The 13,391-nt window shown below is 27.1% G+C and overlaps 2 long non-coding RNA genes across 2 annotated transcripts; one reads left to right on the top strand and one right to left on the bottom strand.

Moving 5' to 3' along the window:
• Positions 1–6,745: 6,745 nt before the first annotated feature.
• LOC111039003 lies at positions 6,746–8,183 on the bottom strand. Its single transcript, XR_002605060.1, has 3 exons — positions 8,071–8,183; positions 7,924–8,009; positions 6,746–7,766 (listed from the first exon to the last, which is right to left on the bottom strand). It is a non-coding gene; the product is annotated as an uncharacterized LOC111039003 (long non-coding RNA).
• A 230-nt stretch (positions 8,184–8,413) lies between these two features.
• Positions 8,414–10,867, top strand: LOC111039006. The gene is made up of 4 exons (XR_002605062.1): positions 8,414–8,620; positions 8,688–8,822; positions 8,888–9,025; positions 10,813–10,867. It is a non-coding gene; the product is annotated as an uncharacterized LOC111039006 (long non-coding RNA).
• Positions 10,868–13,391: the final 2,524 nt, after the last annotated feature.

Raw genomic sequence — 13,391 nt, 5'->3', positions numbered from 1 at the left:
TCAAATTAATTTAGTTCCATGAGATTTTAAATTTAAATAACATAGGTGTCTATATGTATAATTACGACGCTTGTTAAAGAATATGCATGTGGGGACGTTTATATTCCAATAATTTTGCTGAAAATACAGATCAAAATTAAAATTAAAATATTAAATATTTTATGGTAACTACGAGTATAACAGCCAGACTCCATCTCGTAGACAATTATGGGCTATTCTATTTCTATTCAAAAATATTATCAATGCGCCATTAATGAAGTTGTTACATATTATCGGAAAGCCTTCGTATGAAAATAGGATCTTGGATCTTGGGATACGATTCGTTTGCTGAGTCTATAATAGGTATTATTACCTTCGCAAAATAACCTCTGCAATTTGGTATGTAACCAACAAAAATCTTCACTAAGACCTGAATCTACCAATTTTTTTCAAAGCTCCACTCGCATTCCAACCCATTAATTAAAAGACTATCTTTGACCACTCTCGTCCGCAGAAGGTGAAAAACACAATGACCCAGGGACCCGCTAAAAGCATATTAATATTAACTTAAACTTGTCAAGTGGCACTGCCGGGAGCCTTTCTAATGTAATCTTAAATGTCATTGTCGAATTTGTCATCAGACTATCAGAATTCGACGTATCTATTATACCATCATGTTTGTATAGATTGTAAATGTTTTGTTTTATAAATAAAAAAGGTATTATTCTATTTTCTTCATTAGCTACTAGTATAAAATTATTAATAAGTTTAATAGTCAATAAGTTTTATTATCATAAGACGAAAATCGAACATTGTTTTGTTTATTTAAATGGTTGCTAAATGTATAATTTTATACCAAAATTAAAATTGATATAAATATGTACCTAATAATGCTTACAATTATATATATATTTTAAACAAATTTTACAATAAAATACTTATGAACAAAATTATTACAATGATTACTTTTATGATTTATGATATTCTAAATTCGGGACATATTTTTTATGTAAATAAGCACATAAATATGAATACCAATCTTAATGAAATTTGATTTACCATTTACGTCGTCTTTAAACATTGGTCTCCGGTTTTTTGTGCTTATATCAAAAAATATTTCCAGAATTAAGAAGTAGAAAATCATAAATACTTGAATCATTGTAACTGTGTTTGTATAATGATATACATTTCAACAGAAGTCAAACAAAAAACGATAGAAAGATACTATTATATGGGTACTAAATTTACCATAACACTATCACGGTACGATCGTATAGTCATTAGCCATATATTATAATCATATAGTTATTGATGATTAAAAAACCTAAAATTATCGCAATACACGATTACATTATACTGGTAATGGTTATCTACAGACACAGTAGACTCCCACCTATCTCGTCGACGATATTCTAAAGAAGATTTTTTTGTGGTTTTCTGTACCAAACATAGATTTCGATATTTAATAAGTATAAAATAGACCTCATTACAGTCGTCCGATTACATACCGTCACTCCGATCTAATATTATACTACTGTTTCCTATCAGCTCAGACTCGCTTCACGTCTGTGTGAAATAATTATTTCTTAGTATACATTTTTTAAATCAGCGAACGTGGTATTTTGCAGGTACCTAAAGTGCCTATTTATTTACCTAAATGGCTAAAATAAATATAATATGTAACTTACGATTTCACTAATTATTACTATTATTTTTTTAGCAGTATTGATGTTTCAGTATATTGTTCAACAGCGTAAGGCCACAGACTGTAGGCTATAACCATTATTCGTCAACACGTCAACACGCATGTAAATAAATCTGATGTAAGACTTTATTTTACTAATCTACATATGTAGATTGTAGATAGGTAAATAAATAAAAATCCAAGAAATGCGTAATTCGCGTACCTACCTATTGATGACAACCAATAATATTATGCCATAATTGGTACCCAGTCAATTCATTGTAATAATAAAAATAACAGAGTAAAATAGGTTTTCCTGACTTCCCAAAAATAAATTTTAAATCTATGTTATGTGTTACCTAATACATAATCAGACAGAGACAATACATTTTAGTAAAACAATAATATTATATTATGTTATAAAAATTGTAGTAGATAGGTCTTATATACTCCTATAGTCCTATCTAGGTTCTAGTAGTAGTCCCAGGTTATCAGACACAAGTGACATGATAGATACCTACCTACCTTTGAGTACCTAAATGAGTATAGGTAGATACTTCATAATATAACAAAACATTATTTTAAATTTTAATACTGGGTACCTATTCAAGTATTAGTTATTATTTATTAAATATACCTACTAAATAAATTTACATTAATCAAATAAGTGTTTACATTAATTGTTTGCCTACATAAAACATGTCCATAATTAAACTTTGTTTACTAATGATGTGTATTCTACTACAGCTGTGACTGTTAGATTAGGTTAATTAATAACATTATGTTTATTGTTATGCTATACAATTCTATATAAATTGAATATTGATTGCTTATAGTACCTATTACAATTAATAACACTTTTTAGGACTTTATCATGTTCTAAGGACGAACGTCCTTCAGAACACGGTGTGCTCCTAGTAAATTGTTTGACAAGATTAAGAAAAAGAAAATTCCCTTCCTGTAAAAATGATTTAATAGTAGCTTTCCGAAAAACAATAAGTTCTTAATCGAGACCATTTATTAGGTAAGTATCTACATTAGAATTTTCGAATTAATTATTGCAGTTTAGCTAATACTCGATTTTTTTTGAAACATATGTACTTTAATGAGTTAAAAAACGGTGGTGCAAATCATTATTTTTTGAAGTTATATCTTTCCAAAATTAGAGATTCTCCGTATTGATGCATACGCACTACTATTCTTTACTGCCAAGTTTTGATTTTTTTTCTATTTTCAGGGTCTTAAGGTTTAAAGCATACTTGCCCTTTGGGCAGACAACCTAACTGGTACAACTTAACTACTCGTTGGTCGAAGGGTAGACAGTAGATTAAACAAGGTAAATGAGAAATGTTGTCACCCCTACGACAATTGGCCACAGCCCAGCCGCCCGGTCACAGCTGTTGTTAACTTAGTGCCAGTTACCCTGCCCTTTTCTATACAATGGACGAAGTGAGAGGGTGTTACGGCGGCATGGCTCCCTCCTTTTTGAATAATTCAAATTTTCCATCCCACCACTTATTTTGTAAGACGGTTTAAGCGATACATGAGAACTATATAAGTTATGAAGAGCGTTCCTCCACTTATTTTGAGCCACTTCAACCACTGATTCTATAACATATAATACTGTGATGTCTGTTCTGTAGATATTTTTTTTATATTATAGTAGATCTTTTTAAAAGTTATCTACAATTTGTGACATAAACTTTGAATATTAAATTAAATTTTTAATTACTAGGCATATTATTATAATTATTATTTAAATATAATTTTTCAGTGTTAATCGTATTCTTTATTGAATATCCTTACATCCTATTACATCCTATTACCAGACATTAATAATTATCATTTTTGACATTATTATGACTTGGCACTTGGGCACCTAATGTTTTGGACGTTTCAGTAGTCAAGCTTTATTCATGTTTTTTAAGTAAATTAGAGTAATTGAATTATCATTTTGCGAAGTAATAAGCTGTGGTATGATTTAATTAAGAAGAAAATTTTTTTTATAAACACTGAGGTTATATTATAAAAAATTATAAACAACAATATTAATAGGTTAACTTAACCTATACAGATATACTAAACTTGTTTAACTTCCTAAACTCTATATTTAGTACTTAAATAATTTATTTTAATTTAATAATTACTGACCCAATACACAAAAAAAAATCATTAATAGCTAAATTAAAAATTCTGTCTTCTCTTGGAATTCTATTTATGGCTATCCAGCATTCAGCGACAACACAGAGAAATGATAATGTTGACAGCCATTAAACACATTTATCTTCCTGATGACAATGCTGCTTAACTAAGGTCTTCCGTACTATGTATGAGATAGGTCTTTAAATATTCCCTGTAAATGTTAATATCAAACTTCAATCTGTAATAAGAATCATCTATAAATGTAAATGCATCGTAAATAATAATAAAATATATATAATATATAATAATATAACATAAACTCCACAATTAAATGTATTTTTTGTTTCATAACATTTGCTTATTTATTTGACACTGTTCTAGTCAAACCAAGGATATATAAGTATATAGTTATAGTTATAGTTATAGATCTATGATTCTAATAATATTATGATAATATTGTTATTTTGCCTTAACACTCTTTACCAATCGATTAATGTACTTGGCTTAAAAATTGGGCCACTAGATTTTATCAATGTTTATTGTAGGTATATTCATTTTACTTGGCAGTTTTTCTTAAGTCAACTCAATATTAAACTGTGGTGGTGAAGTGTTAAATAAAATACATAGCAATTCTAATAAAATACTTCAATATCCAAATAGTTAAATCTATAGGTTATGAAAAACATGTGAAATTTTTAAACTTTTAATTAAGTAGGTAAAGATAAAGATTAATCTATTATAATGAATAGTGAAAAATGTAGTATTTAATATGAAGATGATATCATTTATAGTTTGGAATATCGTGCATTGGGTTTAACTAATATAAATACAAATATAAAATAGATATATATATATTAAAATATAATATTAATACATGTATAAATTTAAGACTAATATAAGAAATAAATAAAAGATTCGACCTAACTTTCAATTTTTTGTCATAATTTGGTGACAATATTTTTGATAAATAATTACCAGAGCTATGACTGTGGTGAAATTTCTTTGAATAATTTAAGCAATTAAAAGATGCCGAGCAATGCAAATGTGACATACTTTAAGGTTTCAATGCAATAGTATGGCTCCCATGAAACCTAATAAAACGCAACTTAATATACACAAATTTAAAATGGGGGAAACAGTTTGATAGTATTTTCATTAAATTTATAATTATTTAAGTATTCACAAAATGGTTTTTTAGTTTTCTTTATAAAATAATATCATTAATCTTAATAGATATTTAATTTTGAATTTTATATAATATATTTTATGTGGGTGTCTTAGGCAAATCTTAGACCTTTTCACTCATCTTTTGATAACGGATAAATACCTTGTTAATACAAGTAGTATTTTTCTATAATGAAGCTAGTGCTTCCTTGAAATAGAGTTACCTGATATATAAAGTGCACTAAATAACACTAGCTGAATATATGCACTATGTATTATGAATTATGAGAGTGGATTCTTAGGTTTTTAGATTTTTACATATGCTTATTATCTTTTGCAACTCAACCGTGGCGAAAAAATTTATTTTACATTTTAAAGCATATTTTGAGGATTTAAGAATTGTCATCCTTTATTTTATGATTAATAATAAATTGAATTATTTGTTCATAAAAAAATCAAATTTGTTCATTTCTTAAGTTGAAAATATTTTGCCACACAAAAAAATTGTTTTTAATTTAAAAATGATAGAAATTTTTCAATACTTGTTTGTTATTAAATTGGAAATTGTTTAATTTGTTTGATTGTTTCAAATGTGACTGAACTTGAATAATTTACCAAAGAAAAGGTACCTAAGTAATAATTATTTTCAAGTTTAAGAATATTATTACACTGTGTTCCATTAATAAATGGATGGTAAATGCAAATATTTTAAATTTATTTAGTTTAATGCTAACAAATGTAATGTAATAATTTACATTATATTATGTTCCTATTGTAACTAGTATACAGATCTTTAAATTATTTGAAGAAAAAAAAGGATATTTTAAGGTTGTTTTTTTAGAGCAATCATATTTTAACCTTTTAAGAACCAATAATCCATTCTTTCATTTATAAAATTTCAAATATTTCTTATTTTAAAATTCTGTTTATTTAATCATTGGTATTAAACGTTATAATGTAACTATTACAACACATTTTTATTTTATATGGCAGTTGATCAATAATTACCTAAAATGTTAATTATTTACATTATAAATATTCACTAAGTAAAAAAGAATATTATGCTACAACTTACAAGTCAACGTTGTTTTAGAAAAGAAGTTTAATCTTTGTTAAACGTATAAACTTAAGTGATTTTTACCAATGTTGTTAAATCACGGTTATGCCAAAAATGAATGAAAATGTTGACTAGTATTTTATGAAAACTGTCAAACTTTTTTAATAAATTTTATTTTTAATTTTAATTTTTTTAATGTTTAGAAGAGAAGGATATATTTTGAATTATATTCAGAAATTATTGAATTACCAAAAATACATGTAAAAAAAAACTAAAAAAATAATATTTTATCCAAAAATAGATGTATACAGCAGATTATCAAGTACAGGATGTTGACAGTTTGATGAAAGCTCTTTAATATATCCATAGGTTGATGCAGCAAAAAATTTGACATGCTCTTTTTTCATAAAATTGCTCTACCGAGACCATTTAGTTAAAAGTTTATAATCTCTATGTAAAATAAATATCATATCTTATAATAAAACTATTACTTATTGTCAGTGAAAAATAAATACATTTTATCTTTAAAAAATCGGTTTTATGATTTTTATTTCATAAAAAAGTCTATTTTAAACAAACATATTTTCCTTAAAATAACACAATGTAACAATCAAAAACAATTTTTAAAAATATTGTATAAAAAATTTAATCTAGTGTAAGGAAAAATTAATCTTGTAATCATATTTTAATGTCGCGTGAAAATAGCTTTTTTTGTCATATGATGTATTACTTATATGTATTACTTCTCCACAGACTTTATGAAATATTATATTATTTTATCTCGTATTCATTCAGTTTAATACGATAGCTATATGTGAAATACTACAGATATGCTAAGGCCCAATGCAATTTCCAACTATAACTAAAATGACTTAACTTATTGTCTACCTTTTACTATCAATACTATAATATAATTCACACATATTGTGTGCTCATGAAACACGAAGAACCTATCCAATGTACTACCTGCGGTGAAGCTCTAACTGTGAAGTTCTTCTATACTGCAGCAATTATGTAGACATTAGAACCTCATTAAATATACCTAAGCACCTATATAAAGCACTTGAACCTGATTATTAAATCCCAACAATATTCTAACTTTTTTAAAAATAACCAAACTAACCTTATATCATTGTATGTCTTTTTCTTTTTCTGCATTGTGCATACTAAGATTAATCATATTTTAATATTGTAAATATGTGAGCTAATAACCTTAGTTGTTGAGGCTTGAAAGTAATAAAAAAATATATATATTTAAAATTTACGCATAACATACTTTGCAAATTAAATTGCATTTAATTTGTCTCGACTGTCTCTTTCGGGCCAGAGGCAGCAAGTGCACACCCTGCTGTCCTTGTGCACACACGACACACCTAAAATTATAGCAACAATAGTACTTTGACCACTGGTAAGGTACCTAAGCTGGAATAATAAATTATTTTTACATTATTCACTACACTCAGAACTGAAGATATAAACTATACACTGTCCAACTTGTATGATATACATTTATACAAATTAAATATTATGACAATAAACATGGATATTATACAGAAAAAACTTACACTTTACTGACTCATCATCAGATACACAGATCATCGCTTAAATTGAAATTGATTCTTGGCAGCTCTAACTAATACATCTGATGGGTTATCTATATTTTCAGCAGTAATGGTGTCCACTTGAAAATCTATCCTTTTGATTTTCAATGTAAGATTGTTCAGCTTTAACTTTATTCACCTAAAAACGAGTATAGAAAGAACAGTTAGTTAATGAATATTGGGTTTTAGACGTTTGAATGCAAACATCTATTATAATTTCACATAGTTAGAAACTAACATATTGATATTTCTCATTAATTCTCAAACATTGTCGAATTGAACTAATTGTTTCTCACATTTTAATAAAACATTCCAGATTATTGATGCGAACTGCGAAGTATATTACATTGAATTTCACAGACATGAATAGGTATACCACAAACTAAAAAAATTAAATTTTATAAATTCCAAATAAACATTAATATTAAAATAAGACTTATTACTAGATGTTGAACGTTTGGACTTTTGACTTGGTTATATCAGAATATGTCTACACTCTATATAGCCATATATCTTCAGTCATTAGTCATTACAAATCATGGCCATGTTATAACTTACAATATTGATTTATTTTTATTTTTATTTAATATTATATATTTTGCTGCTATCACGGTCGCTAGTCGCTACCAGAGATAATATGTATATACAACTTGTATAAAATATGTATGGTCGCAACTCGTTTGATAAACTATATTTTTGTCCTTATCATACGACCAATAAAAGTGCTTGAATTAGACAGAGCTTCTACGGAACAGCGGTTCTGTTTGACTAATTGTCGGAGCACTTTATCGGGACTATTATGAAATTGTTATTTGATCTTGATGAAGTTTTTTTTATATAATATTACTATACATGTTTTTACAACATATTATGTTCAAACTTTTTCATAAAATGTCTTGCTTAATCACCAATAAGATATTGTACAATAAAATGACCCAAAGGCACACAAATACACAATTTCACCTGAACACTACACCTCTCGGAAGACGAAAAGTAAGCATTAGCCATTAAGCAACCATTCAGTCAGTACTCAGTAACAACAGTGAAATCTCAATTACAGATCATAGTTCATCAAAATCAACAACCTACCAATGGTCGCCATTGGAAGCAACGACATAATTAAAGAAAATAAATTTAAGGAGCTAATAGAAGAGTTTTAGGCAATGATAAAACAGAATGTGAATTAATTTTATGAGTGAGAATTTATTTTATCAAAAACACATTTGAGGGTAACGTGTAATTGATTTTTGGATATGTTAGTTTTTAGATTGAACCCAATCTCAGCAAAATTTTCAAACTATGGCGGTAGAAATATCTGTAGAATTTATTACCACTAAATCTCAAGCAAAGCAGATAAATAGTAGATCTATTACAAAGAGCTGCTGAAAAAAGATCAAAGTTTGTACTTAAAAAGCAATGGCAATCGTGTAGCAGGTGATCTACTGCAGTCGAGTGATCTGTGAATTTAGGATGAGTGATCTACGTACAAATTAAAAAAATATTTTTTTTAATAGTATAAAAACACATAATATTTTTTATTACCTACGTCATAATATTATCATACAAATATCCAACAAACATAATAAAAGAAAAGAATAATTTGCCAAATATAATACAAATTTCAATTACAGTAAACATTTTTGGTATCATTTAAACATTTAAAAAAATTATCTTGAACATGAACTGATCTCCACCATGCTTCAATCAGATGACGATCTAATAGTTCTTTTGTAGTGCAATGCATTTTTGAAGTATTTTCATTTTAAGATGTGACTAAATGCATTCTACTGTCTGGGTGTTGGCTCCTGTTAGTGGGTCGACAAAATGTTCAGAATGGTTTACTGTCAAGTGGTTATAACCTTGATTTTGTAAAACTTTATGGGGTTTCCATTTGTCTGACATGATTATTGTTCCTGTAGGCTGGAAGTGTTTCTTTTTCAATAATTGGAATAAGTGTAGCTCTATCTCGACATAAAACAAATTTATATCTCACCTAGAATAATATAATATAATATAATAATAGGTAATAATAATTGTAGATAACCAACTACACCTAGTATAATCACAGAACAAACAGAAGGGAATCTTAAGGCTCATCGAAAAACCGTCCGACATTTCTGAATTTTAAACGTGCTTGGTATAATACGATAGATCACCTGATACACCCAAAACGAGTTAGTAGATCACCTGCTACACGAATGCCAAAGCAACATTTGAAACTACAATGATTGAACCAAAATTAATAGATCTAATCATTTTAATTGATATTTCCTTAAGAATTAGTTATAACATAACAAACCTGAAATTATTATGCTGCCAATTTTGTATGTGTATTGTGTAAATAATTTATAAATAACATATTCTTTTCAAATTATTTCATGTTTTGTTAAGTATAATATAACGGCTGACATTACTTTAGAACAAATTACAAAATTCTAAATTTTATAATACAAATATACAATGTGTATTGTGTATACTATAATATATAGTTATTCTTTTTTTAAATTTTTATCAAGTTTAATAAATATGCAGGTAGAAAAATTGCCTCCCTAATAAATTTGCCCCCCACCTTTTACTCCTGTCACCGGTATGGTTGTGCCTGTCTTGCATACACTTAACATAACAATCTACATATGTACAATATTCTTACTATTGTATATTTATAGTTAATGTTACAGAAAATTTACATACTCCTGCAATTTTGGGGGAGAATATTAGCTTTTTTATTAAGTATTTTATTTTATAACAAGTAATATGAATTTGAAAAAATGAATTATGTAAGTAGCTACGTGTAACTCATTTTAAAATAAAAATGCAAAAAAACTATCCCCATACTCAGTTAATAATGACTACAGATTCAATATTATGTATATTTGCTTTAACTATACATAAACTGTAGTAAGAATCCTGTATGTAGATTTGGCATATTAAGCATTTGTTGTAAGATAGAGACAACACAAGTAGATGTAGGCCTTTTTGCTTATATGCTATATAGACTCTTTTTGTTCATTGCAATAAAACTCCCTCTTGCTATTGATAATGCATTTATATTTTTCTGTATTATCAAAAGGCCAATTAATTATATTTATCTATATCTACATTTTTTTAATTATATTATTGTAATTAATAGAATAACAATGTGATAAAAATTGTTTAAATATTAATATTTCATATCATGCTTTTAGCGATGAAGTTTTGGGAAAAAATCTATTAAGTACAAAATGCTTGAACAAATGCCAGGTGACTGCCAGCTAACATCAGACATCAGAAAAATGCAAGAAGCTTCTAACCTAGAATAGCTGGTTATGTTTAGCAAGTATACATGGCATTTATATGTTCCTAAGAAATATCATGTTTACTTGCTTAACAGAAACGGCATTACACCACCAAAATTGTTTAAAATTATAACCCCCAGTGGTGAAAGTATTAAAAATTAATAATCTTTGTATTTATATGACCACAATAGAAAAACAACTATGTGACAAAGAGAGAGGTGAGGCTTTAAAACATAAATTGAATAAATTGTTTTAGTTCTATATTACTATTGTATTAACTTAAGTTATTGACATATTTTTTATATACTTTCTTAATATTTTGAAAATCTTGCAAAGTAATTGTTAATAGTTATGTTAGGTAATAAATATTTGTAACAATTTGCAGCTTATAAATAAATACATTTTGTATTTATGCTAATCTAGGTATGTTATAGTTTAATGTTTATACATTTATACTTAAAAAAAAAAATACAGTGCATTTTCATTTGTGATATAAATTTATTTAAAAGGGTCAAACAAGTATACTCTATTTGGAATAAGACCGTACCTCGGTGGCCGACTTTTGCGCACAGACGTGGTTTCGTTCCGCAGTGCTAGTCTCACAGGCTTTCTAGGTGGTGGAAGCGTCTGATCGTTGCGGACGACAAAAACTGGTCACCGCCGAGGTATGATCTCATTCCAAATAGAGTATAGATAGGTACTCTGCTTTACGTATTCAGAAAAAAAGGCACCAAAACAAAATTACTTTTAATTGGTTTATTATTCTTGGTTAGTTATTTTTTAATGACTTATACTATATGTAATTTTCTTTTTCTTTAAAGTTAATTAATAAAATACCTAAATATACTATAATAACTTAGGCGAAATTTAATTATACCTACCAACCTAACTAAGGAAGGTATTTTATGTTTAATACACTTTTATATTTTATTTCTATTTCATAAATTATGGTTTTCTAAAGTTTTAATAGTATTATATATAATTAGAAATTACATAAATATTTTATATGATTAATGAAAAACAATGTTTAGTGTTACTTACACCTATTGTTATCAAATAATATAATAAAACCTACAAGTACAAATTAATGTAGAGAAAGTAGACGAGAATGTATGTAGTCAATTAAATTATTTGTTAACCCAATGGCTCATATTACGGAGAGTCATTTACCCATTATTTACCCATTAAAAAAAAAAAAAATATCACCATCAAAACTCAGGTTTGGTGTGATATCACTAGGGCTGGGATTTTAATGCCCTAAAAAACCCCGAAAAATGCCATAAAAAAATGCTTTTATGATTTACAAATTTTTTTATTTTTAATAATTTTAGTATAAATTACAATAAAAAGTATTAAAAAATGCATTATAAAAATTTATTACAAGTGTAAACTGTAAATACATAGTTTTAGTATAAATCTAAAAAAAAAGTTGATTGTCTGATAATATAATACGAATTACGAGTACCTACTTATAAGCTGTTATTTTTATTTAAAAACCTTGTTGGTGTAAAAATCTTAAAATCTTAAAATAAAATTTCAAATTTATACACTTGGTTTCCAAAAACTCAAAAAATGCCCTAAAACAGAGGTTCCCAAACTGTGGGTCGCGACCCAAAAGTGGGTCGCGATTATACTTTTGGTGGGTCGCACTATTTTTTTAAATAATACAAAATATAATCATCTATTACTTTTCGTTGATGTTCAAAGTTCAAATTCAGTTTTATCGTCAATCCTTATCTGTGAGTATGACAATTACGAGTTTACCAGCGGCCGTGTCAAATACTATATATTATACTTATTATACATTTTTTTCGTAATTACATAAAATGTAATAAAATAGTTTAATTTTCTGTTGTATGGTAAAAAAAAAAAAGGTCATTCATTGATATTGTGGGTCGCCATATTTTAAAAAAATTTCAAAATGGGTCGCACAATAAGAAGTTTGGGAACCTCTGCCCTAAAAAATTAAGCAAATGACCTGAAAACTAAAAAAATGCAAAAAAATGCAAAATAAACTTTCTTATTCTCATTCAAATGTACATAAAATAAATTTGTGACAAGACGAGCACTGCACAGTAAGCTTTGAAAAACAATGCAAAGTGCATCGAAATCCCAGCCCTAGATATCACTTTCAATAGATAATATTGTCAGACCGTCTAAATTTTCTTGACTCAATGTAGATTGTAATCTATTTTTAATTCTTTTTAATGAAGAAAATGATCGTTCACTGGAGCAATTTGTAGCAGGCATCGTAAGAAAAATTTGATGACATGTTTCCCAATTTTGAAATGCATGTGATATGCATATCTTTAATGAATTTAAATTAGGCAGCGTGATTTCTTGATATTTGATGAGAAGAAATTAAACTATGAAATTGAAACCATTCATCTGCAAAATGATCGGGATCCAAATATAGTTCATTTGTATACATTGATTGTAAATTTTTTATTTGGTTGTTAATTTTATTTCTATCAAGATTATTATTGAAC

Source organism: Myzus persicae, unplaced genomic scaffold (assembly GCF_001856785.1).
Source record: "Myzus persicae strain clone G006 unplaced genomic scaffold, MPER_G0061.0, whole genome shotgun sequence".
In the NCBI taxonomy this organism is placed as follows: domain Eukaryota; kingdom Metazoa; phylum Arthropoda; class Insecta; order Hemiptera; family Aphididae; genus Myzus; species Myzus persicae.
The sequence above is the reverse complement of the archived record's forward strand: the minus strand, read 5'-3'. Positions and strand labels throughout refer to the sequence as shown.